This window comes from Euprymna scolopes, chromosome 15 (genome assembly GCF_053919585.1).
Source record: "Euprymna scolopes isolate OS-2025 chromosome 15, ASM5391958v1, whole genome shotgun sequence".
Lineage (NCBI taxonomy): Eukaryota > Metazoa > Mollusca > Cephalopoda > Sepiida > Sepiolidae > Euprymna > Euprymna scolopes.
The window spans coordinates 93,032,024-93,039,320 of NC_136496.1; positions in this window are offsets into that span (position 1 = coordinate 93,032,024).

Below are 7,297 nucleotides of genomic sequence, written 5' to 3' on the forward strand. Positions count from 1 at the left end.
GCCCAATAGTTTATTTATTTGCAGACTTATCCTCATCTTTACAGTTATTTCACCACGTTTCGGCCAACTCATCCTCTCGTCTTCACGGTGGGATAGGAATGCTAAATCTCATAACTTAATCCCCAGTAAAAAAACAAAAACAAAAAAAACAAAAAAAAAACATAGTAGTCACTAGTGATGTTGGAGCGATTAATCAGAAATTAAAAATAAATAAATAAATAAAGAATCGGAACTTTGTGGAGTATCCGAATCAGAGAAAAAAAATGTACCTATATTCTGATACCGAAAACGATTCTTTTAATTCTTTAATTGATATTTATTTTTTATTGCTGATAGTAATGATAAAATAAATATTTATTAATGTGAAATGACCAGTGAAACTAAAGTCTATAAATCACCCCCCCACACACACACGCACGTCTTTTTTTTTAAGTTTGCAAAAATATATGCACATAAAACATAGGGCTTTACAGTAATCTTAAAATTAAAACAACTCTATAACTAAATATTTAGAGGTTTTAAAAGAATCGGAATCTGTAATTGTATTGGTATCGTCCCATCACTAGTATCCAGTGTACTTAGCATACAAACATCCCCAACACCCATTAAACAGTGCAATGTATTACATGGAATAGTCTCAGGCATTCTGAATCCAACTTTATGTTACCTTACAAAATATAAGTCATCTTCGTTCGGTTTGGGATATTTAGGATGGGTAACACCAGGCAACGTGATACACCTGCTCTCCATGCAATCCCATCCAAAGGGTTTGTATCAGTCAGGTTGCATACAGTCATACTGCTACTTATGCACTTTAGACAGGTCTTCCTTGGCATGCTCCTTAGCATCTGGGATATTCAGACTGATGGAGTTGATGCAAGCAGGAGACCTATTGTAGATGGCTGAGACAATCCTGATGCATAATGCTCTACCTGAGAGCTTGCTGTTCAAACTCCTCGGCTTACTATTTACAGGCAACATTAACTGGAACAAATATATTGAAGACATTGCCAAAGCTGCTGCAAAAAAGGTGGGCTCCTATTGTGCTAGAAAATTACTTGCATCTACCAGTGTACTGTATCTCTACAAAGCCATCATTCGCCCATGCATGGACTGGTGCATCTATAGTCTATCTCTCTTAGGATCCGAATAAGAGTCTCCAATCTAATCAGTCTCACACTATCAACTGAGCCCCAGCCCCTGTCCCATCCCTGCACTGTTCCATCCATGCGTTGGTTTTACAAGTACTTTAATGGGAATATGCTCTGATGATCTCATAGTACTTTTGCCTCCTCAACGTAAATGCCTTAGACTAACCTGACAAGCAGCAAAATCTCACCTCTTCACTGCAGAGCCCACTAGATTCCGGAAAACCTCCTACTCTACTAGTTTCTTCCTTCAAACTGCTTGAATTTGGAATTCCCTCCTATTACCTGTCTATTTAACTGTACTAATGTGCAGAAATTTAAACATGATGCAAACAGACACCTCACTGCTCAACTACTTGGTGCCCCTGTAAACTTTGTCCCAAATACTAGCCCTTTATATCCAAATGGCGATATACCTTGTTTTGGGTGAAAAAAAGTTCCATTAATTGTGCTTTTTCTTTTCTATATAAATGCACCCCCCCCCCAAAAAAAAAACAAAGTACGGTTGATGGAACTCTTTTTTCCAGTTTGCAACTGTTTTGACAAAAACATGTATCATAGTTTTCAGTTAGATTTCATTTGTCTACAACTGTATATCGATTGGTCAAAGTTCCTATAGTATCACTTAATTTTTTCTTTGAAAATTAATTAATCTATTATCCTACAGAAACTGGTTACCCCTCTACATGAAGTTGCAGCCAGCAAATTTGTGGTTATGCCGACAAGCAGTGGCATAGCAACTATCCCTCCCCCGCCCCTGCTGGCCGTTGATAATCCGTTAAGCTTCATAATTTCAGAAAGTCCTAAAAATATTTATTTTTATGGAATTACAATCAAGGATTTCAACAATCATTGGCCTTTTGGTCAAGATCAAAGTGTTGAACGCTGGGGTTATTAGTTAGATTAGGATCCACAGAGTGATTGAGGTATTTTGGTAAATGTTGCCAGTCAAGAGTAAGACTTCAAAGTCTCATCTGTTACATAGTCAAAAAGACCCTGTACCCTCCCCCTCCCAATTTCTTGTAGGGCCTTGTGCCTAATTTTGTTGAATTGAATTTTTTGTACGTTTTTTATGTTCAATTTTTTCTTTCTCAATAAAATATATAAACAAGATCAAAGTGTAGTATCTGTTCCGGCAGATGCTGCACTTAAGATAATTTGTACCAGTCAATGGAGGGGAAACCCTCTATACTGGGACAATTATTATTTTTGGTAACCAGAGTGACCCCTTTTAGGGGAGCTGGTTTTTACCTCACATTAAAAACGGCCTTGTTCCTAATTTGCTCAGTGGGGGAGCAAATAAACACCATCTGTTCTTCAGATGCGGCACTTCCATTTCTCGTTCTCTTTCAGTGGAGGAGAAATCCTTCACGACTGAGACAATTTTTATTTTTGTACCTTTTCTCCACGTTAAAAAACGACCCTGGTGTCTAACTCTGTCCCGTGGGGAGGCATTGTAAATAGGTACAATCAAGGATTTCAAATCCGTTTAAAAACAATATTACACACATAAAACACAAAAAAACATATTACGACCTTTAAAACTAATTTTATTTTAATATAAAATTTCAGTTTTTTTTTTTGTTAACTTTTTATTATTTGAATTTTTTCTATTTTCTATTTTTAACCTGAAAATGCCGCCCCCGGTACATGCCACTCGGGGCAGACCGCCCCCTATCAATCTTTCTTTATTTCCTACGCAACTGCTGACCAGGCAGGGGGGCATAGAGAGAAGAGGAGGGGGGAAAGAGAGGGAGATTCATTCATTCCACAATCCAGAATCACCATATTTCTAATTCAGATTTACAACCTAGATAGTCAGACATCCCCCTCCCCCTCTATGGAGACTAAAATGATGTCAATAAGTACTAAAATGCCATTGCAGTAAAAGTATGTAACACAATAACAATATAACAATGAAAATCAGCAGGTCGATCAAACTGCGATTGGGCATGCCAAAAAAAAAAAAAAAAAAAAAAAAAGAAAAGTTTTTCACAAGGAAAACTTGTTTTCAGCCTTTCATCTTTCTGTAATACAAAAATCGCATGTTTCCTCATGAAAAGGTGTCCGTCGTCTTCCTGGCAAACTAGACAATGAGCATTTTTGCAGATCCATTTATTGTCACATCTTTAGAAAAATAAATAAATAAATAAATAAAAAAAAGAAAGAAAAAAAATTTTTTTTGTTGCTTATGTAGAATAGTCATATAAGAGTTTCAATACTTTGGGAAATTCTCAAGTTGCGACGTATGTAACCGACCGCTTCTTGATGAAGAGAACAAACTCTTTTTTTTTTTTTTTTTTTTTTTACAAGTGATTTTTTGTGTATTTCGTTTTGACTGGCCAGAAATGTTGATTTGATTTTGTTTTATTTCTCCACTAGCGGAGGAGGGGGTGCCCGGCTTTTCCCCGTTGTAAAATACGCTTAAATATGATATTTTAATTTGTCCAGATTTCGTATATATTATTATAGAGTCATGATTTCAAACGCAAAAAAAAAAAAAGTATTTGGGTGCCATCAGGTAGAATCGAAACCGAAAGCAAAACTAACATTCAAAGCTGGTGACGTTACCACTATACCAACGTGACACATGAATTGATTAAAAATAAACAAAGATGAATTTACAAAATATATAACGATTTTTTTAAATTTTGACGCCTTTTTGACCCTTTAAAAACTATTTTAACCGGCTAAAGACCCATAAAAGAATGATCCATAAAAAATCCAATCACTTGAGGCTCCTAACGCTGCTCTGTGACTTTTAGTTTTGAAAGAGATAGAGTTTGAAAATATGGAGGCAGACAGACAGACAGACAGCCTTTTATATATTCGATTTTGTTTTTTTTTTGGGGGGGGGGTTGAGTTGCAAATGGAAGACACAAAAATGCCTTCCATATTTGTGCTTTCGCCACGTTTTGGCCAACTATTCCTCTGCTTTGGGTAGGATTGAAATCGCTATCTTCAGCCAATGCTAACTTGGAACCATAGAGACTAAACGCCTCCATCCACTGTGCCTTCGGGGCCCACGGCACAGTGGATAGAGGCATTGAGTTTCTATGGTTCCATGTGAGCTTTGGCTGGAGATAGCGATTTCAATCCTACCCAAAGCAGAGGATTAGTTAATTTTTTTACTTTTGCTCATATTCACCCAAAACAAGACAAATTGCGACAGACGTAAGAGGCTACTGTGAATCAGGGGTCATGCCTATAGAGACATTTTAAGTAGGGAGTTGAGCAGTAAGTTAATTATTCATATTATATTTAAAATTCTGCATGGTAATAGATTTAGGGGAAACAGGGGAAACAGGGAGGGAATTCCAAAGTATAGCAGTTCAAGTGAAGAAACTTTGAGAATAGAAGGCTTTTTGGCATTGAGGGACTGCTACAGTGAAGGCATGATATCTTGTTTGTCAAATTAGTCAAGAGTATTTATATTGAGAGGGCACTATTACAACAAGTTCATCGGAGCACATTCCATTAAAGTACTTGTAAAACAAGCACACGGATGCAATATTGCAATGATGGGTCAGTGGTTAAAGCTTGTTTGACAGTTTGGAACCTATTAGATTGGCGACTTCGGAATTGAAAGCCATGTTTAATTTCAGAAGAGTTTCCAATGGATAGCTGAGCTGTATAAGTCTTGGATTTTAAAATTTTGCAGGCAAAGAGCAAAGATATTTCTCATGTGGATACAAAAAAATTATGTGCATGAATTCTTAATGATCAAATAATTTTATGGAGCAATTCCAGTTTGTGATTAATTTCTAGCAGAACATGGATCCATTTGATTGGTCAGTTCCTATTACCAGTGTCTATAAGTAGAACATTCCAACTTTCTTTAATCATACTTTAATTATATAAAAAATATTGCAGCAGGGATTCTTTCTTGGACTCTGTCCAATAGAGATAGACTAGTGGTTAATATGACAACAATATTCCATATATGGGCGATGGTGAACTTGTAGAAATATAGGATACTGTCAGAGGTGAGTATTTTTCTAACGTGGTAGAGAGAACAACCTTTTTGCAACAACTTTCACGATTTATCATATATATATATATATATATATATTTAATCCTTTCAGAGGAGGTTTCATAATTTGTGTATTCATTTTTTATGGACTGTTATCTTCATCTTCATAGTTTTGTTTAACTACGTTTCGACCAACTCATCCTCTAGCCTTCTTCAAGTGGTCAACCATGACAGGATAAGAACGCTGAATCTTGTAACTGTACCCGTAGTAATTACTACCTTCCATAGTTGTTGTCTCACTACGTTTTGGCTAACTAATCCTCTGACCGGCTTTGGGGTAGGATTGAAACCGCTATCTTCAGACAATGCTTGTTTGGAACTGTAGAGAGTCAATGCTTCTATCCACTGTGCCACGGGCCCCAAAGTGGGTAGAGATGTTGATGTGGTTCCAAGTGAACATTGTTTGAAGATAGTTTCAATCCTGCCCAAAACAGGCCAGAGGATTAGTTGGTCGAAACGTAGTGAAACAACAACTATGAAGATGAGGATAACTTTGGCAATATCTTCCATGTATTTGTTCCAATTCATGTCACTTTTTTTAATATTTAATATTGGGCTGCCACTTATCAAGGTTAAGAACTATTCGAGGATAAGAGTTAATGATATCGAAAGATTGTCAGCCATGATATGAAGAACACTATGGGAGTACAGGGTGAACCCAAAAAAAACGGCCCAAACTCTAATTAGGCCCCGTTTCTTAGTGTTTCGTCCGAATGAAATGAAACTTTGGTCATAACTAGTTTATTATATTCAAAACATCACATCAAAACACAAGGGTATTTGGCCTTTTTTTCTCCGTTCTACAGCATATGTTCTAGATGGCCTCCATTTAGCTTTTGTTTTTTTTTGGTCACTCTGTATTAACGTTGATAAATGGTAGAAACTGCATTTGATTACTTATGACAAGAATTGGTTGATATTGGATTTAAAGATAACTTATAATCACCAAGGAGGCAGTCTCAGGGTAATGTGTACCACACATGGGAAGCCTTGTAAAGAAACTGTCCGTGGAAATTCCACATTGAGAAAGGAAAGTGGTTGCTGGCAAAAAAAAAAAAAAAAAAAAAAAAAAAAAGATGGCATTCCCTAGATATTCAGTATTTTGTTTTCTTTTGTTTTTTCAATCACCATTACAAATTATTTTATTTATTACTAGCATGGGTGCCCGGCGTTGCCCGGGTGTTTGGAGGTGTATGCTGAGCAAAAAAAAGGGGTAATTTTTTAAACTTTGACCCCTATTATGACCCCTGAAAATTTATTTTTTTGGCCTCAAGATAAGTTACTTTTCTACCAAACTGGATATATTTTTCGTATTTTTATTCAATGTAACATGTTTATTCAGCTCGAAAACCATACAGTGTTTACCGATGTATTGGAAAATTCAAGATGGCGTCTTAGTCCCTCTTGAACACGGTAAGTTTGGGAAAAGGTGTTATAAATAAAAAACTGAATAAAATACTGTTAAAAACTCGCTCAATATGTTACCGTGACATAGGTTGACATATATTCGGCGGGTTTTTAATAGTATTTTTTCTAGTTTTTTATTTATAACACCTTTTCCCAAACTTACCGTGTTAAAGAGGGAGTGAGGCGCCATCTTGAATTTTCCAATACATCGGTAAACACCGTATGGTTTTCGAGCTGAATAAACATGTTACATTGAATAAAAACACGAAAAATATATCCAGTTTGGTAGAAAAGTAACTTATCTTGCCTTTGATAACATGTATTTGTTATATATTTGGTTTTTGACAACTTTTTCGAATTTATGTGTACAGTAATACAAACCCGTTTTTCGAGCTGAATAAATATGCTACATTGAATAAAAACACGAAAAATATATCCAGTTTGGTGGAAAAGTAACTTATCTTTCCTTTGATAACATTTATTTGGGTAATCTCCAAAAATACCGTTAGGGCTTACAACATGGCCGCCAGAAGAGTCAACAAAAAACTGCGAATAAAATATATAAAACTCGTAATTTCTGTTTTTAAAGTGGGTTGTCAATTTTCTTTATGAAATATACTTCCAAAATAAACTATTACAGTCGTTTAAAACATAATAGAAGTATTATTTTTTAAAAACAATGTTTACAAAATGTCTACGAACGTGCGTA